The 22,836-nt window shown below is 41.1% G+C and overlaps 1 protein-coding gene across 3 annotated transcripts in view; it reads right to left on the bottom strand.

Moving 5' to 3' along the window:
* The window catches only part of SLC16A7 (solute carrier family 16 member 7), a 162,229-nt gene that overhangs the window by 123,434 nt on the left and 15,959 nt on the right, over positions 1-22,836 (bottom strand). For all 3 annotated transcript variants that reach the window (XM_059683440.1, XM_059683441.1, XM_059683439.1), the window contains exon 2: positions 22,607-22,645. The gene's annotated coding sequence lies outside the window, so the exon portion shown is untranslated. The remainder of the gene's footprint in view (positions 1-22,606; positions 22,646-22,836) is intronic.

Below are 22,836 nucleotides of genomic sequence, written 5' to 3'. Positions count from 1 at the left end.
CTAACTTGACATTTTGCTATAAATAAAAGTAAAAAATTGAATGTATTTTCCCCCAAAAGACCTATTCTAACAGCAAAATATCTTTGAGCCTAAATTCAAGAAGCTATGAGCCTAAAGAAAAAAATAAATCTAATTCCTAATAACAGTTGAAGAAACAGCTTTGTAGTATGTCAAACGTTTCAGGAAGCCAAATAGATACAGCCTGAAAGCACATTTCCATTAATCTCTATCTTACCCTTGACCTTAAAACTATTCTGAAACGTTTCTAATTTTGAATTTAATCAAGAATAAACTAAGACAATCTGTCATTAATATCCATCTATAATACAACTCCTTTTAAAAGAGGAAAAAAAAATCCTTATACAAATTTTCCAGCTAATTTGTCCTTGAAACAAATATATCTTATGTTTCTAATATGTGACTTGAAAAAGGAAACTGAAGTCTTTCCCCCTACGGACACTATGAAACTACTGATTTTAATCACTTAATCTTCTTATCAGAGAACCTGCTTAACCTTTAACTAGTACCTGGAAAGATTAAATACTACTGATAATCTTACAAGTTTATTATGAAACAGCTATTGTCAACAAATAACTCTACTGAAAATTAAATGCATATATAGTCCATGATAACTTTCAAAACTTGAGGTCACAAAGTTACTGTGTTAGGTTTTCTTGGGGTGCTGTTTGATTCTGTGACAAATAAGAATCGTTTTAATTGTTTGGCCCATAGCCATTAGTTGGGAGAAAGGAGCTGACTCATTCTAAGCACCCAGTATGAGGGAAGTAATTTCCATGTTTGCTTCATTCAACAGTTGTAAAATCCCTGCTTCATTTAACACTTGTAAAATCCCACCTTTTGCAAAAGAAATGGCCTCATGAGGTTTAGCAAGTTGCCAATATTCAGCCCACTGGTATACAGTGCTTCTGCAAATATGATCATCCAGCTGTCAAATTACTACTATCCACAAAATGTTCCAGATTATATGTCACCTATGAAAGGCAGAAAATATATTCATATTTTCGAATGTCCCACTAGTGGACTAATATATGCAACTTGATTTTAAACTATAATAATGTTCAAGGTCAATCAAGGACTACGAGCTTCCCAAAGAGGAAATGCACCACACCAGAGAGAGGGACCAAAATAGGAGGCCATCACTGTGCTGGATTTTCAGTGGTGTACACAAACAGAGTGTGCACAAAGAGAAGGGAGGGAGAGTTGGGAGGTATCACAGTTCCCACAATGCTAATCCAGTTCTCACTCCTCTGTGCCTTGTTCCAACTGATGATTTTGGCCTACTTGTATAAGACACTTTAGTGCCTCTTATATAGCATAAAAAGATGTAAACATGTTTGTCTTTTTCAAAAAAAGTTTACATGCAATACATAAAAAAATTAGAAAGCAAAATAATACATAAGTTCCAAAATTATTATCCAATCAGTGAGTGCTATGAAAATTCCAAAGGAGCAACATATTATGCTAGCTGAGGTCATCAGGACTGACATTGTTAAAAGGGATGGGATTTGAGCTGCCTTTGAAGGACAAGCTACACACCAATAGGTACAGACTACAAAAAAATATACTAAATTGAGAGATCAAAAGTTTGGATACAGAAAGGCACATAGCATATTTGGGGAATGAACTAAATATGAAGTTTAAGACACACAGGCACACATTCGTAAAGGCTCTATAGCAGAAGGTTTTTACAGCAATGACATAAATATTGCCACCCAATTCCACTAAAAAGTTGCTGCTAAAAACAATTTTATTTCCTTTCATTTTATTACTTACTAGAGGCCCGGTGCACAAAAATTTGTGCACTCGGGGCGGTGGGGGGGGGAGGGAGAAGGTCCCTCAGCCCGGCCTGTGCCTTCTCACAGTCTGGGACCCCTCAGGGGATGACCATCTGCTGGCTGAGGCCTGCTCCCCAGGGGATTGGGTCTAAGCTGGCAATCAGACATCCCTCTGGCAGCCCAGCAGCCATAGGGGGATGTCCATTTGCCAGCGGGGAGCAGACCTAAGCTGCAGTCAGACATTCTTAGCGCTCTGAGGAGGCAGGAGAGGCTCCCACCACCACTGCTGTACTGGCAGCTATCAGCCTGGCTTGTGGCTGAGGAGAGCTTCCCCATGTGGAAGCGCACTGACCACCAGGTGGCAGCTCCTGCATTGAGTGTCTGCCCCCTGGTGGTCAGTGTGTGTCCTAGTGACCAGTCATTCCCAGTCTTTCTGCTGTTAGGGTCAGTTTGCATATTACCCTTTTACTATATAGGATAGAGGCTTGGTGCACTGGTGGGGGCTGGTTGGTTTGCCCTGAAGGGTGTCCCGAATCAGGGTGGGAGTCCCGCTTGGGTGCCTGGCCAGCCTGGGTGAGGGGCTGATGGGTGTTTGCAGGCTGGTCACACCCCCTTTAGGGTGGGGGTCCCCACTGGGGTGCCTGGCCAGCCTGGATGAGGGGCTGATGGCTGTTTTCAGACTGCCCGCACCCCCTCAGGGTCAGGGTCTCCACTGGGGTGCCTGGCCAGCCTGGATGAAGGGCTGATGGTTGTTTTCAAGCTGCCCGCACCCCCTTCACGGTGGGGGTCCCCACTGGAGTGCCTGGACAGCCTGGATGAGGGGATGATGGCTGTTTTCAGGCTGCCCGCACCCCCTTCAGGGTGGGGGTCCCCACTTGGGTGCCTGGCCAGCCTGGATGAGGGGCTGAGGGCTATTTTCAGGTGGGCCAAGCCTGCAACTTAAGCTCCCAGTCTCTCCTTTTTTTCTTTTTTTTTTTTATTCTGGGATTTATTTACCTTCTGTAATTGAAACTTTGTTGTGGCTCCAGCTCCAAGGCCGGCTGGCTAAAGCAGGTATCTGGGTTTGTTTAGCTTCTATAATTGCAACATTGTTGCTTAGAGTGCAGCTCAGAGCCCAGCCACGTCAGGCGGGGAACCTTGGCTTCCTCCATCACTGGAGCAAGCAAGTCTCATGTTCGCTTCAGCTGTGTGGCTACCGGCCACCATCTTGGTTGGCAGTTAATTTGCATATCATCCTGATTAGCCAATGGGAAGCATAGCGGAGGTATGGTTAATTACCATGTTTGTCTATTATTAAATAGGATGAGTAGATCATTTTTGTATTTTGATGTATAACATGTATACTGGCCATAATATACTATTTTAAACAAATATGAGAAAGCATATCATCTTAATAGGCAAATAGCTTTCGGATAAAAAAATTGACATAATTTGAGAAAACTTAGTTCTATCAATACTATTCTACTATTGTTTCTGGCAGAAAAGGAGACAAATAGATACAGTTAGATGAAAAATGCTATGGACCTCAGGTTAGTCTATCCCCAAATTCACATGAAGCCCTAATCTGAAATGTGATTTTAGGAGGCGGGGCCTGTGGAGGTAATTGGATTTAAATGAGGGAGATGGGGTTCTCATGAAGGAATCAGCACCCTTCTAAGAAGAGACTAGAGAACTTTGTCTCTTGCTCTATCACTCTCACATGTCCACTCTTTCTCATCCTGTGAGGATGCAGAAAGAAGGTGGCTGTGTACAAGCCAGGAAGAAGCTCTCAACCCAAAACCAAATTAGTTAGCACCTTGATCTTGAAATCCCCACTCTCCAGAATTGTGAGAAATAAATGTCTGCTGTTTGAGACACCAGTTTGTGGTATCCTATATATAAAAGCTTAATATGCTAAGTATCCAGTCATCCAGTCGTCTGGTCAGCCATTCAACCAATCAAAGCATGATATGTTGATGATATGCTAAGGCCACTCAACCACTCGCTATGACGTGCACTGACCACCAGGGGGCAGAAGCTCTGACAAGTAGGTTAGCTTGCTGCTGGGGTCTGGCCAATAAATGAGGACTGAGCAAGACGAACCAGACACACCCTGGAGCCCTCCTCCAGTTCCTCCCTGGCTGGCCAACCTCCTGCATCCTTCCCTGGCCTCGATCATGCACCAGTGAGTCCCTCGGCCTGGCCTGCACCCTCTTGCAATCCGGGACCCCTCAGTGGATTTCGGGGAGTAGGTTTTGGCCTGATCCCACAGGCCAGACCGAGGGACCCACTGGTGCACAAATTCATGCACTGGGCCTCTAGTTTTGTTATAATAGCCCAGGTGAACTAAGATAGATAAATACAGTAGGTAAATAGATAGACCAACTAACAAACAAATTAATCTCCAGGAAGACTTAGAGATATGAAGATAGAGACTAGTGTTATGAGAATCAATGTAGTGTTAAGAGATTATTTCTATCTCTAATCTAAGCATGGGAAAATTTAATTTAAATGCTGGGTGGGACATTAATTAATTAATTGATTCATTTTTTAGTCAATAATTGAGGACCTACCATATGGTAGGTCCTAAGCTAACATGCACACACATACACACACACAGAGGCCCACGCATGCACAGATACACCAAGAGTGTGATATATTTTTCTTTCACTACATACTAGGGGAGATAGATGTATAAGCATATAATTATAGTCAAATGTACTAAAAGCTGCAACAGGTTTAGATTCAGTTGCTACGAAAGCAGTAAATGCTTGTTATGGAACTCTGACATAATTTCATACAAAAGTGACAATGAACCGAGTTATGAAAGACAAGCAGTTAGAGGGAAAGATTTGATAGGTCATCTCAATATAAAGAACAGAATACTCAAAGACACAGTTCTTGACAGGACCTTGGCACATGATGGCCCTGAGTCCCTGCATAATTAGAAATGAAGACTGGATATGTAAGATAGTGCTTGACAGTAAAGCAAAGCTAAGGATTACAACAGTAAAGGGAGGTCAATGTAGGTTTTTAAGCATGGAAGGGATATAACTAGTTTGGTTTTTAGTAAAATTGCTGTGAGAACAAAATGGAGAATTACCGAAAAGAACAGAGAAGCTGTGGGACCCTTCAGGTGTGAGATATGAAAGATGTTAACTAAAGCATGGCAACAGGAATGGAAAAAAGATGTTGGATTCAAGGTTATATCTTAAGTCTTATGAGTTTGATGAAAATTTGGATTTAGAAGGTAAGATATGCCAGGAATGACCCTGGTGTTTCCAGTGTGAAAGACTGGGTGGACATTAATGGTTTCTAACATTGGCATGGCTGTGAATGGAAGAATATCATGTAGGCATTGCCAGGCAGGACTGCAGCAAAAGAGATCAGTTAGGGCAAGAGTTGTAGACAGGAAAACCAACATTTTCCTTTGGAAGGACTGAATTGAAACTCTAAGACAGATGTGGCACTGAAAAAATTGAGTCAGGGAAGAAAACAACAACAGAGGTTTCAGAAATAGTGTTAGGTGATAGAAAAAGGAAAGTCTGTGAAGCAGACAAAAGTAGGGAGGAAGATTATCAAGTGCATGAAAAAGAATGGGAACTGATTAAAGATGATGGATTTATTCAGAGAAAGTCCTCACATTTAATCTTACTTCCTCTGAAACTTCCTGGGCAAAATATGTCATTACTTAAAAGTAAAAAAAAAAAAAAAAAAAAAATCCTTCCTCAGGAGGATAAGGTTTCTCTCTAGCAAAATGAATGGCAAACATCAGACATAAAATGATAAATAAGTAAAAATCAACAGTTTGGCAGAGACACATACATATACAGATAATTGCATGCTAACACAGTTTACATAAGAAATGGATATGTACTTTATACAGCACAAGAAATCTTAAAACTGTGGTCCATCAAATTTATATACTCCTGAAAGAATTCATTTAAATGTTTCCAGTTAAATGCAACAGAAATTAATGGATTTTTTTTTCATCATTGAGGTTGTGACATAATGCCACAGGAAATTATTTCTGGTTTAATTCACCAATCGTGCATAAACTCTCCTGGGTTCCAGGTCAATGTACGAAACAGAGCCTGGTGTAAGTGATATGAGACCTGTAGGGAACTGCAAGACTGGCTTCATTTCTAATGAGGGGAAGTTTTATTTACTGGACAACTCAGCTGTGAAACTGAAGTAATAACATGAATTAATTTATACACTCTGAATCTAAAGGTCGAGTACTTTTAACAACTTCTCTTCATGTTCTTGAGAGCAGGAAAAAGGCTATATTAAGTAATATTTGTAAATGTTTTAAGAACAAAGTGTCATATTGGTACACGATGAACTCCTACACGATATACATTCAGATGGAAAGTTTCAATTGATTTTACTCAGTAGCAAAGAAATTAAAACTGTCCTGATTATACAATCTGTATCCTCATTGTTTTCAGCACACAAAACTTGATTTCCCGGTTACTCAATCTGACCAAGATGTCACACGCTGTGAGCCTGAAAGTGCAGAGGCAACATAATCAAAGGAAAAATTAGTAGAAGCTTTTACTTTAGAGTTCTTCTGATTCAAGAGTGCATTCTAATGCATTGATTAACAGAAGTGTATTCATTTCTGTGATAGGATCGGTTGCTGGCAAGTAGTGAGAAGAATCTAGAACTTGAATTCGGGACTCTTGTTTGAGTCTGACTCTACTCTGTGTTTTTGTGAGTGTAAGTGTCACCAAAAGTCCCTGAGCCTCATTGTGTTCATCTGTTAAAATGGAGAGGTTCATTGCAATGGTCTTCCTCACTGAATTGATGAAATGAATCCATGCAAGTACTATGTTCATTGTAAAAGACTATACAAATGAAAAGCTTTATTATTTTTTAAAAAATTCTTATCACTGGTTCAAAAGGCAGTTCCTTTTTTTATGTCTTGAGGTAACTCCATACTGTTTTCCACAGTGACTGCACCAGCCTGCATCCCCACCAACAGTGCACAAGGGTTCCCTTTTCTCCGCATCCTCACCAACACTCGTTTGTTAATTGATGGTAGCCATTCAAGCAGGTGTGAGGTGATATCTCATTGTGGTTTTATTTTTGTGTGTTTTTCTAATCAATCCACTGATTTTAGACAGAGGAAGGAAAGGAGGAAGGGGAAGGGAAGCGGGGGAGAGACAAAGAGAGATCAGGGGAAGGAGAGATCAATTTGTTATTTTTCTTATTTATGCATTCATTAGTTGATTCTTATATGTGCTCTGACTGGGAATCGAACCTGCAAACTTGGTATATCGGGATGATGCTCTAACCAACTGAGCTACCTAACCAGGGCTCATTGTGGTTTTAATTTGCAGTTCTCTCATGATTAGTGATGTTGAGCATCTTTTCATGTGTCTACTGGCCATCTGTATGTCCTCTTTGCAAAAGTGTCTATTCATGTCCTTTGCCCATTGTTTAATTGTATTGTTTTTTGGTGTTGAGTTTTATAAGTTCTTTATAACTTTTAGATATTAACCCCTTATCAGACAGATATATCCTTGATGTATATATTCTCCCATTCAGTGGGTTGTCTTTGCATTTTGTTGATGGTTTCCTTTGCTGTGCAAAAACTTTTAGTTTGATATAATCCCATTTGTTTCTTTTTTCTTTTGTTTCCCTTACATTAAGGAGATATATCAGAAAAAAAATATTTCTTTGAGAAATGTCTGAGATCCTACTGCCTATTTTCTCTTCTAGGATTTTTATGATTTTGAGTCTTACACCTAAGTCTTTAATTCATTTTGACTTTTTTTTTCTTGTGTATGGTGTAAGAGGTGAACCCAGCAATTCCATTTCTGGGATATAGCTGAAGAAACCCAAAACACTAATTTGAAAAGAATATATGCACTCCTGTGTTCATTGCAGTGTTGTTTACAATAGCCAAGATTTGGAAGCAGCCCAAATGTCCATCAGTGGATGAGTGGATAAAAAAGTGGTACATTTACGCAGTTACTTTTATTTACTCATTTTTAAGTTACAAAGGACTTGGAAATAAGCCAGTACAGAACTGGATGTACTGATTTGTGGGGGTTAGGCTTAAGTACTGACCTCACTTCAAAGTCACATGTTCTTCCCTTAAAAATACAAAACAAAGCCCTAGCTGGTTTGGCTCAGTGGATAGAGCATCTGCCTATGGACTGAAGGGTCCCAGGTTCTATTCTGGTCAAGGGCACATGCCTGGGTTGCAGGCTCGATCCCCAGTAGGGGGTGTGCTGGAGGCAGCCGATCAATGTTTCTCTGTTATCATTGATGTTTCTATCTCTCTCTCCCTCTCTCTCTCTAAAATCATTAAAAAATATATTTAAAAAAATACAAAACAAAAACAACCAAAAGTAAATAAATAAAACTTCAGACACTTAAAAGGAATGCAGAGAAAATAATTCCTGGAAATGTTTAAGGTCTTTCTAGCATTGTTTAAAATAAGACTCTTTTCCGTAAAATGCTCATGATTCTACTTTTATAGTTTGTAACTATACCTAGTAATATATTCTGCTTTTACCTGCTTTATGCTATGTCCACATAATACAATGTTTCACACACAATAGACTGTCAATAAGTATATGATAAATTCAAATAGGAAATATTTCAGCTGTGAAATGTTACACATAATATAGCTCAGCCTATGTACATTTTTTTAAAATCTGTGTCTTTAGGTAAAAATTCTATCATTCAAGTATATTTTTATATAAAGAAAATTATATTGGCCGGGACCGGTTTGGCTCAGTGGATAGAGCGTTGGCCTGGGGACTGAAGGGTCCCAGGTTCGATTCCGGTCAGGGGCATGTGCCTGGGTTGCGGGCACATCCCCAGTGGGAGATGTGCAGGAGGCAGCTGATCGATGTTTCTCTCTCATCGATGTTTCTGGCTCTCTATCTCTCTCCCTTCCTCTCTGTGAAAAATCAATAATATATATATATATATATATATATATATATATATATATATATATATATATATGAAAATTATATTGAATGTTTCAGCAAATTGATGCAGATGTATTGTTTTGTTCCTACTTCTCCAGTTTATATTAGTCATATTTGCTATTACCTTCCTTTCTTTCAATTTGCATCTCACTGAACATACTGAGGAAAACATGCTTGTATCACATCATCCTAAACCCTGGCCACAGCCAATTAGATCTGGGGTTACATTAAGTGAGGGGGAAAAAATAACTACTATTTATTGAGTAGTTGCTATACCCAAAGCATTACTCTTACTTTTCACTTTCCACATATAATAATTTATTGATTGCTCATCACAACTATGAGGTAGTACTATGATTATCATCCCCATTTGTAGAAGAAGCCGAGTCACAGAACTCTAGAGAAAGTGTCCCAAGATTACAAGATTTGGAGCTCAAATTCAATTCCAGACAGTCCAGCAGAACCTGAGCTGCACACCTTAAATATTGCCTACCACCTCAGTACCATCTTTAGTTGAGGTTAAGATGGGTTTATTTTCTATCTCAAGAATTTGAAGTCTGCATACAGAGACAGAGTCCATTGGACTGCATTGGACACTAGAAGTGTGAGGTCATTCATTTAGCCCTGCAACAACATGGATCATTGGTAGGCCCTGGGGAAAACCAGCCCTGGAATACCACTCCAGAAAGATCTGCCATTCTTCCTGAAATGAGGCTCCAAGAAAATTCTCTGTATTTCCAATTACTGAATGTATTACTTTAGCTAATCTGTGAAAGTCTGTCCTTGGTAGTATAAAAACCCTTCCATTGGGAGCAACTAAGAGTTATACATAAAATATAAAAAGCAGATAGAAAAAAAAAAAAAAGTAGATAGAAAGGAATGTCCAGATAATAAAACTAACTGAAAGGGGAAATCACATGGTTAAGAGGAGTACTTCATTCAGGTGTCCTCTTGGAACATTTGGTGAACTCAGTAGACTTGGACTTGAAGGCTCAGAGCCCAGAGGGTGCTTGCAATAGATCACAAAGCCCAAGGCCAGCCAGAGATGGAATGTCTAAAAGGTGACATGCCCTCCTGTGACTCAAGAAACCTGTATCATCACTGTACCAGAAACATACACACACAGCTGGTGATTGTAAAGAATCCAGTCTGTCTCTAAACTTGGCACTAGGGAGGAAAACAAAAACCATCACCTGAGGACTCATGATCAACTGATCTCTCACATGGTTTTGCAGCCAAATTTCATACTACCAAGATGGTTCAAACATCTGAACACAGTTTACAGTGTTGGCTAATGTCCCAGGCCTTGGCAGAGGGAAATACAAATTCTCTCAACTAGTTAATCCAGTTTAGCCCAAGCTTCACATAATTCCCACACAGTAATGCTCATTTGTAAGGCAATATGAAGCAGGAACCAGCAGAAACTACAGAGAGTAGAATCAGGTCGATAAAGACATCAGATAGCAAAATTATCAGCCAGAAAATATAGATTAAATATGCTTAAAATAGAAAGGATTAAAAGTGATTAAAGAATGAGAGACCATGAGGATTACAAGAACTAAACATTAAAAAAATGATAACATATCATTGCCCATATAAAACTTATTATTGAAACCAAACAATCCCTCCCCCCAACAATAAAGCAAATGAATAACGAATACAAAAATTCCAAAAGTGATTAGCTCTGAGGAAAATGGGTGGGGACAAGGAGCTTATAAAGCTAGGGTGACTGTCAGTAAGAGGTGCTGGTGCCAGGACAGATGAATTTGCCAAGGATCAGAGAAAGCCAATAGACACTCACAGACACACACATAACTTATTTTTATTTCAAAACTGGCACTATGAATCAGTAGGGAAAAGCTGTTGCTCTAAGCCAACTGGTCATCCATAAGGCAAAATATGACACCAGATTATCCCTTCACACCATGCAGGAAAATGATTACCAAATGTATCACTGTTCATAATGAAGCAAAGCTGTCGCTGAGCTATTCAATCCAATAGTCTATAACCACATGAGGCAATTTAAATTTAAACTTAAGTTAATTAAAATTAAATTTAAAAATTTAGCTCCTTGGTCACACTCTTCACATTTCAAGTGCTCAATAGAAACATCTGCCTAGTGACTATCATATTGGACAGTGCTCGATATGAAATATTTCCATCAGTGTTGATACCTACTATATTAGACAGTGCTAAGAGATATTTGATACTATATTTATGACCTAGGGGTTGGGAAGGATGTATTAAGCAAGAAATAACAAAGTAAACAAACAAAAAATGGAAATAACTGATAAATTCAACTATTAAAATTCAGAACGATTTATCAAAAGATACTATATAGAAAATGAAAAAAAAATTTAAAAAAGCCTTCATCTGAAGGATGGCACTTACAATATGTGTATTCACAATATACGGATATATAAAGAATCTATATAACCAATAAAAAGATAAACCATCTTGCCGAAACCGGTTTGGCTCAGTGGATAGAGCGTCGGCCTGCGGACTGAAGGGTCCCGGGTTCGATTCCGGTCAAGGGCATGTACCTGGGTTGCGGGCATATCCCCAGTGGGGGGTGTGCAGGAGGCAGCTGATCGATGTTTCTCTCTCATCGATGTTTCTAACTCTCTCTCTCTCCCTTCCTCTCTGTAAAAAAATCAATAAAATATTTTTTAAAAAAAAGATAAACCATCTTACAGAAAAATGGACTAAAAACGTATCAGATATTTCATTCTATTTAATGACAGAAAAAGATAATTATAGTCTGATAGATTTTTATCAATATCTATGCTCTATTATAAATTACTAAGAGTAAGAGGGAAAACACAATCTATTTTTCAGCCTGAAAGGAAGATTTATACGGGCTTACACAGCCACCCAGCAACATATAAGTAGGTTGATAATAATGTTTGATCATGTAATTAAATAGATACTTCTAATGTTAGCTTATCCTTCATTAAAAGATAGTTTTCTAGTTCGCCTAACAATTTATCTTTACCTTATTTCAAGCACAAAATAGAGTACTTGGGAAACACAGTGCATTTATGAAAACTTTTGTAGAACCTAATGGTGACTAAGGCATTAATTTTATATTCACTTATGAAGAATCAGAGAACACAGAGGTGTGTGTGAGTGCAGGGTGGAATGGGAAAAGTACATAAAGTTATAAACATATAAGAAATAGTGAAAATACGACAGAAGTGAATAGTGTCCTCAAAGCAGACAAATTGCACCCTTGAAATGGTGGTTATTACTCTGTACACCACCCTCTTCTTTACCCAAAACAAGCATGGGCAGGATAAAAGCAAATCACCTTCCAAGTTTCCACATACAAAAAAAAAAAAAAAAGTTTTTATATTTAAAAAAAAACAAACTTGTTTATGTACCTTACAATTTGAAACAAGACTAAAGTCACACTACATTAACAAGTGATCTAACTTACGCTTAGTTTTAACCGAAGGATAGGACTTTTACTTTGGCACATTATTTAAAAAATAATGATATTAAACAACTTCAAAATAATTTAAACTATAAATTAATATCATAAAATACCAAAGAGAAGCACGTGACAGTTTGGGCAGTGTGAGTACAGGACAATGGTTCTAGAAGTAGACTCAATTTGTCAGAAAGAAATACACAATAGGGACTACTCTGTGTCAGGTCAAATATTACAGAACATATGACAATCACTAGCAATAATTAGGAAGAGTCTATGCCACAAATTAGGATCCTAGCCCAATGGATGGAGAGTACATGGTAAGCTAGAAGTCACCACAGACATGACCCACTCTAGGGCAGCATAAATTCAGATCCTAGGCTGAGGTTCAATAATTCCTCTCCCAAAAAGTGATGGTAAAGCAAATAGCAATGCCCCAGTTCTCAGAGGATTGCAGAGTCACAGATTTCTACAATCAGCCCTGGCCGGTTTTGCTCAGTGGATAGAGCATCAGCCTGCGAGCCGAAAGGTCCCAGGTTCGATTCCAGTCAAGGGCACATGCCAGGGTTGTGGGCTTGATCCCCAGTGGGAAACTTGCAGGAGGCAGCCAATCCATGATTCTCTCTCATCGTGGATCTTTCTATCTCTCTGCCTCTTCCTTCCACTCTGAAATATATATATATATATATATATATATATATATATATATATATATATATATAATTTCTACAATCAATAATCAGCATTTGGCCCTGGATGGGTAGTTCAATTGGTTAGAGTACTACCCTGATATGCCAAGTTTGCAGGTTCAAACCCCAGTCAGGGCACATATAAAAGTCAACCAATGAATGCATTGTGTAGAACAACAAATGGTCTCTCTTCTCTCTCTCTCTCTCTCTCTCTCTCTCTCTCTCTCTCTCTCTCCTCTCCCTCTCTCTTTAAAATGAATAATTTAAAAAAAAAAAACCAGCATGTGGACTCAAGCATAAGGTAGCCCTAATGGGGTTGGGAAACTCAAGCTTATGAATGCAGGCATGTAACTCCCATTATAAGAAAAAAAGGTGTCTAGATTTGCTAGAACAATAGTGGAGACCCATAGGTCAGTCAACATGCACCAAGTCTTGAATCGGATTTGTTGTTGAGAAACATTGCTAAAAGCTAATATTTCTAGTTATCAGTATGAGGAACCCCATTCCAGCTTAGCCTTGCTACTTCCTGGGATCCCAGGCAGAGACTGTTTAAGTATATATTTTGCTTTTATTCAGAATGGCCTGCCAAACCACATTATATTTGGGCTGGATTTGTAAGTACAATCAGTGAGCCAACTTTGCACAGCTAAATAAAGCAGACAAAAGGTCATAAACTCAGATTCTGGTATGAAGGGTAATTTTCTAAAAAGTAATATTATAAATAATAAAAACTATAAATATTTCTCCCAGTGTGGAGGGGTGAACTTTCATGCATAATTTTATGTTCCTAATTAACAATCCCATATGGTTCCCTTCTGAGGTATATCCTTATTGTGCACTTGTTTTCTCTTCCTCACAAATGTGTGCCTCTTCTTCCAATTTCCTATTTTCTATTCCTTTCTCATTCTATTGTGCTGTTGCAGGGTTAAGAATACAGATGTCGTTCTTTTTGCAAAACCAAACCAAGAACAGGAGGTTATTAGAAGGGCCTTAGTCATCGACTTGCCAGGCTAATAAAAATGCCAAGAGAAATGTTATAATTTTGTGACATCATGTGGCAAAAACTGTTCTAAACCCATAGGCAGGGCCATTTGTTTGACACCTGCATCCTTAATATTAACTCTAATGCAAACCAAATTGTGCTGCCTTCATATGCAATATTTCATAAACACAACTCATTATAAATTCAACAATTGTACTTTTTCAGAGGAAAGGGTTTATATGAGGCAGTAGATAATTTCCAAGTTTATCTGTTTTGCTTTGCCCATAAAATCCCAACAATTAATCTATAACACAGAGTTCTCTAAGTTGGCAACATGTAACACGATTAATCAAAGCTTTTTCATAGGTAGAGATCTAAGGTAGCAAGAAATCAAAATCCACTCAGCATACCTTAAGGAGTTGGGGAGGAGAAACCAGTACAAACCTGTCAACACAGAACTCAGCTGCAGAGCTAAAGTGTTGTCAGGCAGTTCTGTAGGGCCCTGACCAGTTCAGATGCTAAGAGTATGATTTAAGTGTTACAATTTGGCATCTGTTGTCTCGTTTCAATCATTATCTCTATTAATTACTAACTTTGTGAACTTTGGTGAGTCACTGAATGTCTTAGAGCCTTGTTCTTATTTCTGTAAATAGTAATAGTGGTACCTATCTTATGTGTATGGAATAAAAAAGATAACACATGTAAAGTGTTTAGGATAGTGTCTGAGACAGTAGGCACTCAATAAATGCAAGTCCTTATAATAACATCATTATAATTGCTTGTTTTGAGCATATGTTCCATTCTTCTGTCAGCATGGTAGCTTCTTCCCCTTGCACATATGCCAACGTAGCCACCAGCTCAGAGTTAATGATATCATACAACTTGAATAGCCACCATGTGATGTGTACAAGGCTACTTCACTATAGCTGTGACTAGAGATCTAGAGTCCTTAGAATCTGTCCACAGGGAGCCAAAGATCTGCCTTTCTGGTATGAATGTTGCTAATTCATAGTTTAATAAAAATGTAGCCCTGGCCAGTTTGGCTAAGTTCGTTGAGTGTGGTTGCATGCTCCTAAAGGTCACCGGTTCAGTTTGATTCCCAGTAGGGGCACATGCCCAGCTTGTGGGTTTGGTCCCATTTAGAGGAGTATATCAAGGCAACCAATCAATGTTTCTCTCTCTCATCAATGTTTTTCTCTCTCTCCCTTTCCCTCTCCATGCCCCTTCCTCTTTCTAAAACCAATAATTAAAAAAACAACAACACACATTTAAAAAAGTAAAGAACACAATTCATAGGCACTTTCCTTCCCAGGCTAATCCTATCTAATAAAAGAGAAAAATGGTAATTGGCGTACGACGATACCCTTTTCATTGGCTAATCAGGGCTATATGCAAATTAACTGCCAACTATGATTGGCAGTTAACTGCCAACTAAGATTGGCAGTTAACTGCCAACAAGATGGCGGTTAATTTGCATATGTAGGCACAATGCAGGGAGGCGAAAGGGGAAGCAGGAAGAAGCCCCCTGCCACTGACAGTGATTGGAAACCCAGGGGGGAGCTAAGAGCTGGGGGGCAGGGCAAAGGCGGCCCTGGGGCCGCTTTTGCCCTGCCCCCCAGCCATGATCGGAGAATCAGGTGCCTTTTCCGCCCTGGCCAGTGATAGCAGGAAGTAGGGGTGGAGCCAGCGATGGGAGCTGGGCACGGTCGAAGCTGGCAGTCCCGGGAGCTAGGGGTCCCTTGCCTGGGCCTAAAGCGGAGCCCACGATCGCGGGGCCGCTGCAGATGCGGGTCCCCGCTGCCCGGGCCGGACGCCTAGGCCAGAGGCATCCTGCAGGGGCAGGGGCGGAGCCTGCAACCGCGGGGAGCTGGGGGTCCCCTGCCCAGGCCTGACACCTCTGCCGGAGGCCTCAGGCCTGGTCAAGGGGCCGATCTGGTGATTGGTGATCGGAGGGTGATGAGGGTCAACTCCTCTGGCCGAGGCATCAGGCCTGGGTGGGGGGCAGAGCCAGGGATTGGGGGGATATGATGGTCCCCTTGCCCAGGCCTGAAGCCTGGGTCAGAGGCATCAGGCTTGGGTGGGGGGTGGAGCAAGCGATCAGAGGGAGATGGGGGTCCCTGCCCAGGCATGATTCCTGGGCCAGAGGCCTCAGGCCTGGGCAGGGGCCAGAGCCAGTGATCAGGGGGAGATGGGGGTCCCCTGTCCAAGCCTGACACCTCTGGTGGAGGCGTCAGGCCTGGGCAAGGGGCCGATCAGGCGATTGGAGGGTGATGGGGGTCAACGCCTGAGGGCTCCCAGTATGTGAGAGGGGGCAGGCTGGGCTGAGGGACACTCCCCTCCCCACACACACCCAGTGCACGAATTTCGTGCACCGGGCCCCTAGTTTATATAATAAAAGCCTAAGCAACCATTACTGTACAATGACCAGAACGACTGGTCGCTATGATGTGCACTGACCACCAGGGGGCAGATGCTCAACGCAAGAGAGCTTCCCCCTGGTGGTCAGTGCACTCCCACAGGAAGCCGGGCTCACGGCTGGCAAGCACAGCAGTGATGGTGGGAGCCTCTCCTGCCTCCGTGAGCGAGCCGAGCAGTAAGGAGCAGCGAGCAGGCGAGCAGTAAGGAGTAAAGGGTACTGGACTGTGAGAGGGATGTCCGACTGCTGGCTGAGACCCTATCTCCGGACTGCAAAAGGGTGCAGGCCAGGCCGAAGAACCCGTCAACACCCCCAGTGCAAGAATTCCATGCAACGGGCCACTAGTACTAAAATAACCTTACTAACTCATAAGGCTGACTAAGAAAATATGAGCTGCCTGTAGATGATGAGTTCACTGTGTGCAGGCAAACCTTCTCACTAAGCTGGATAATCACTTTCATAGATTCAGTAGGATTAACACTGGGTGAAATACTGGACTAAACAACATCTAAGTTCCTTTGAGTGTGTGATTCAATTTGTATGGACAGATTGTGTAAAATCCATGATATTAAGCCTTCAAATCTAGAACTTAAATTTTCCTTTGTTTGAATCCTACCAATCTGAAAATAAAAAAGGGTATATCTCGTAAATCAGATTTCGCAAAGGCTAAATGTGTATTTCAACAAAAAGTATTTGATAAAATCTTCATGTCAAAGTGAGAAGTCACTCAAAAAAATCTAACATGTAGAGTTTTTAGGATACATGAGAAATAAAATGGACCAAGTTAATAGTTCTTTATAATCAAGTGTTGTAAATGGGAAAATGTAAGAATAGAAAAATCTGGAAATTATATTAGCATAAAATTTCACATAGAAAGTGTAGCCAACTCCCAAGTAAAACACCATTCTCCTATCAACGATACCACTTATGTAAAACATTCACTGTAGATAGGTGATTCCGACAAAATCAAGGGAAAAAAATGAGTTGTGAGGAACTCTGGGGATGATGGTATCAGCAATCAAAAGTCACAAGCATTTCTCTTGGGAATTGCTTGACCTTAATACCCATGTGGACATTATTACCAAAGCCACTATTAAGAATGAAGGCCACACACCCATCTTAAGAGTGCGTACTGAACAATTAAGACTGCTAATAGTCATTCATTTTGGAATTGGAAGAGAATATTTTACTTTAAAAGAATTAGCTTTGCATATCTTTATTTTCATTTCCTTGGAAGATGTAGGAAGTGTGAAAGGAAAAGTCCAGTGACTATTTCAGTAGACTGGCAAACAGTCAAAATTTAGGAAACTTGTCTGTGCTTCTTGAATGCAGGTGACTTTTTACTCATCTTTTAGCCCCATTATTGAATACAACATTTTTAATTTCATTGGTCTCTGTCATGCTAGGAACAATGGAATGAGATTCTATGGAAACACAATTAGCAAAATAATACTAAGCATCCATATTTTAAAATGTATATTGGTTAGCCATATAATTTAATAAATGCTTGAGCATGAGGTATATAAAATAAAACTTTAGAATGTGGTGAGAAAAGTCATTGAGCGATGCTGAGTTGTGTGTTTAAGGAAATCTGTGTAATCCACTTATCAGAGAAGCACATAAACAGTATTGATAATTAACAAAATAACCATAGTAACCTCCCTTGGGAAGTGTTCATGTAGTCTCTAGTAATGAAGTCAGATTTAAATAGTTTTGAGTCTTTTAGGCCAGACCCCAGGTTTCAACAATTAAGTCCCCACCTCAATAATCCCATTTATCATTTTGTTTTTTATTATTATTACTAGAAGCTCGATGCATGAAATTCGTGCACTGGGAGGGGATGTCCCTCAGCCCAGCCTGCACACTCTCCAATCTGGGACCCCTCGGAGATGTCCGACTGCTGATTTAGGCCTGATCCCCTAAACAGGCAGTCGGACATCCCTCTCACAATCCAGGACTGCTGGCTCCCAACAGCTCACCTGCCTGCTTGCCAGATTTCCCCTAACCACTTCTGCCTGCCAGCCTGATCACCCCCTAATCACTCCCCTGCCAGCCTGATCGATACCTAACTGCTCCCCTGCCAGCCCGATTGCCCCCAACTGCCCTCCCCTGCCAGCCAGATAGCCCCCAACTGCCCTCCCCTCCCAGCCTGGTTGCCCCTAACTGCCCTCCCCTGCCAACTTGGTCGCCCCTAACTGCCCTCCCCTGCAGGCCTGGTTGCCCCTAACTGCCCTGACCTGCTGGCCTGATTGCCCACAACTGCCCTCCCCTGCCGGCCATCTTGTGGCTGTGGGCACCGCCATCTTTGAGGGTGTGGCATTCAATTAGTATATTCCCACTTTATTGGCTGTGGGGGCTGCCATCTTTGAGGGCTGGGCAGTCAATTAGCATATTCCCTCCTTATTGGCTTTGGGCACCATTATCTTTGTGACTGTGTGAGGGTCAATTAGCATATTCCCTCTATTAGATAGGATATCAATATTAAAATTTTATTACCCCATATGGTCTTGATGTTTGTTATTTTATTATGAAAATGGGGACAGGGCTACCTACTTTGATATCCTATCTAATAAAAGAGAAACATGGTAATTGGCGTACGACCGATACCCTTTTCATTGGCTAATCAGCGAGATATGCAAATTAACTGTCAGCCAAGATGGCGGCCGGCAGCCAGGCAGCTTGAAACTAACATGAGGCTTGGTTGCCTCAGTGACGGAGGAAACCAACGTTCCCCGCCTGCCGCTGCCTCTGAGCTGGCAGTTTAAGAAACTCTGTAACAAATACGCCCAACTTCAGCCAGCAGATTCGCAACATTGTAAGCAAAGGCCAGAAACCTACTTTCAGCCGGAGGCCTAAGAGCTGGAGCCAAGCCTCAAGCTAAAGCTGGCCCAGAATTAAAAAAAAAAAAAAAAAAAAAAGGAAAAAAGGAGCGTTTGGGAGTTCAGTCACCCCCAGCCTGAAAACAGCCCTCAGCCCCTCACCCAGGCTGGCCAGGCACCCCAGTGGGGACCCCACCCTGATCCAGGACACCCTTCAGGGCAAACCAGCTGGCCCCACCCGTGCACCAGGCCTCTACCCTATATAGTAAAAGGGTAATATGCCTCCCAGCACTAGGATCAGCGGAGCCGTGAGGCCTCCCGGCACCGGGATCAGCGTGACAGGGGGCAGCGCCCAAACCCCTGATCGCCCTGCGGCTCTGTGTGTGACAGGGGGTGGGGCCACAACCTCCCTATCCGCCCTGCTCTGTGCCTGATAGGGGGGAGCTCCCCCCCCCCACGGGCCCTGCTCTGTGTGTGACGGGGTAGAGCCATAACCTCCCCATCAGCCCTGCCCTGAGTGTGAGAGTGGCGGCGCCCCAACCCCCTGATCTGCCCTGCTCTGTGGGTGATAGAGGGCAGCACCCCAACCCCCTGATGGCCCTGCTCTGTGCGTGACAGGGTACAGAGCCCCAACCCCCCTGATGGGCCCTGCTCTGTGTGTGACAGGGGGTTGCTCCACAACCTCCCCATCGACCCTGCCTTGAGTGTGACAGGGGGCAGCGCCCCAACTCCCCAATCAGCCCTGCTCTGAGCCCGACCAGGGGCTGCACCTAGGGATTGGGCCTGCCCTCTGCCACCCGGGAGCAGGCCTAAGCCAGCAGGTCATTATCTCCCGAGGGGTCCCAGACTGCGAGAGGGCACAGGCCAGGCTGAGGGACCCCCCCTCCCCCCCCGAGTGCACAAATTTTTGTGCACCGGGCCTCTAGTGTATTATAAAACACCTGAGAATATGTCACATGTTTAGAACTCTGAAAATGAAATCCAAATTTAGTTCCTCTTCAAGCACATTGAGGGCTTTATAAATAATACTTTCAAAAGTCTATTTGGTCTTAAACACAAAGTTCTTTCCTCAAGACTATGGTTGTTGCCAAAACCGGTTTGGCTCAGTGGATAGAGCGTCGGCCTGCGGACTGAAGGGTCCCAGCTTCGATTCTGGTCAAGGGCATGTACCTGGGTTGCGGGCACATCCCCAGTGGGAGGTGTGCATGAGGCAGCTGATTGATGTTTCTCTCTCATCGATGTTTCTAACTCTCTATCTCTCTCCCTCTCTGTAAAAAATCAATAAAATAAAAAAAATTAAAAAAAAAGACTATGGTTGCTAAATGGTGCTTCATAAAATTCCAGTGTTATAAAATTCTGTTCAAAAATGGCATGTGTAATCAAATAAGTGTGAAAAATTATGAACTTAGGCATTGCCTGAATAACTGTAGATTGGAAACTAGTGCCTGTCCAGAGCCAAGTAGAATATTATGAGTATATTAATAACTAGAGGCCCAATGCACGAAATTTGTGCAAAAGTAGGCCTTCGCAGCCGCGGCTTTGTCTGGAAGGTAGTCCGGAAGGTCGTTCTGCTGTTCAGCCGTTCAGTCAATTTGCATATTATGTTTTTATTATTATAGATGATGATAAATGAGAGGGTGCATATATTTAATTAGAAGAAACCATTTTGCCTTTATAAATCTTAGAGTGTGCACTAATTTAAGTAATATATTCCCATGGCTAAAGATGTGAAGAATAGAGCAATAATATATGCAGATTAAATTTTTTTATTACATATTTTATGAAGAAATGGGCCTAAAAGTAATGCTAAAAAGAGAGAAGCAATTTCATCCTCACACTACATATTAACTCAAAATATTATGTATTAGAAAAAAATATTCATTAATTATTTAATAAAGTTAGCCAGCCACTTCTCCAAAGATTGTATTTATGCCACAACATGTAACAATTAAAATCTATAAAATATCACTCATTTGAAGTAAGTTCTTAAGCAGAATATGACTTTTAATGGAGTAATGATGCTAGTAAATATGTTATTAAGTATAACAGGAGAAATGAGTTTGAGATACCTTTTAAATAATTAATGTTAGGAAAACTGTGGAAATAAATACATGTGTTTTAGCTTTTCTCATAAAATGGGCTTATTCTGGAAATGCTAAAATTCTTCTAATTTCCATGGACAACACTTTTCTCCATAATAAAAGTTAGTCCCCCTTTCTCATTCTATTGAACATTATTTTTGCCCTTACAAACAGCTGACTTGAACTAATTGAATAACTAAGGAGCAGAATCAAGCAGTCTTAAGAAGATGACAGGGTTATTTTTACACAAAATACAAATAATGTAACTTAAAAATAAACTGGGTATTTTTTTTTTTTGGTATTGTAAAAAACATCTAACTCAGTATTTTTTTAATTAAAAAAAAAACTAAAATAGCCCGGCTGGTGTGGCTCAGTTGAGCGTCCACCTATGAACCAGGTCACGGCACATGCCCAGGTGTTGGGCTTGATTCCCAGGAAAGGGTGTGCAGGAGGCAGCTGATCAATGATTCTCTCTCATCATTGATGTTTCTCTCTCTCTCTTCTGCTCCCTTCCCCTCTGAAATCAATAAAAATATGTTTTAAAGAAATATTAAAATAGGAAAAACTAAGAGCTTACTTATAGAGGATAAATGCTAATTTAGACACTCTTAGTGTTCTACTAGACTATCTGAATTGCGTGGCAAATGATTTCTGTAGTTGTTTACTTTTTTAGTTCTGTTCAAAGTAAATGATAAATGGAGCAAAAGAGAATTTCTATAAAATGATGTTATTTCGGCACTATAGGGTGCTCCCTACCCTCAATAAATACATTAATATGTGCCTCCAATTCTTTTGTTAAATAACAAGCAAAATGCTGTACAATGAAATCCCTACTCTATGTATTTATGTGTAAAGGTCACAAGCCTAGGGTGGTAAAGCTACCAGCCTGTTACTGCAGGCATCATGCTGTTGCTTGCCCTTTATGTTTTTCTTTGTCAGTCTGGCTTTTGGCAACTGTTAGGTTCCCATGACTATCATTTGTAGTTTCCCCTTCCAGTAAAGCTGAAGGGCATTTCAGGGAACAGTCACTAGGTCCTGGCCAGAGTCAATGCCAAGATTCAACAGAGTCAAGTCATGGAGCAAGAACCAGGCCAGGGCCCAAGATGAGGCAACAAGCAGCTCCAACAGACCCATCTTTTTAGCCTCTCTGGTACTTACTAGTAGAGTTCCCAGGATAAATCCAGTCTGATGACCAAGACGAAGTCCAGAAAAAAACAAGTCTTTCTGTTGATTAGGATACTGTTTCAGAAACAGACCAAAGGCAGATTTCTGGAGCAATGGCAGCACCATTCATGACACTCAAGAACAGGAGTACAGAGCAAAGATAAGAATGCCTGGCAACGTTGGCGGCACCATGATTGGCATAATTGTGCGATACACCGTGTACTTGTTTCACAGAGGCAGCCACCTCAGCACCTGAATGTGTGCCAATCTTGGCACATGCTTCTCTCCACATACCTGTTTTCAGTCGTATCAGGAAATTCCTCTTACAAACAACTGTAAAGAAAAGAAAAAAGGTGAAAATCAGTGTCAAACGAAAGTAGAGAAAAGTTTTTATTAGTCATCACCGGCATATTTGAAACAAAATTATACTGAAAAATTGAAAAAGGATGTGGTTGTGTGTTTTTATTTTCAGATTTCTAGGAATTTCAGAAACTTCTCAGGAATATAAAAAGGAGATGGCTCTA

Source organism: Myotis daubentonii, chromosome 2, assembly GCF_963259705.1.
Source record: "Myotis daubentonii chromosome 2, mMyoDau2.1, whole genome shotgun sequence".
In the NCBI taxonomy this organism is placed as follows: domain Eukaryota; kingdom Metazoa; phylum Chordata; class Mammalia; order Chiroptera; family Vespertilionidae; genus Myotis; species Myotis daubentonii.
Note: the sequence above shows the minus strand (reverse complement) of the source record. Positions and strands in the feature narration are given on the sequence as shown.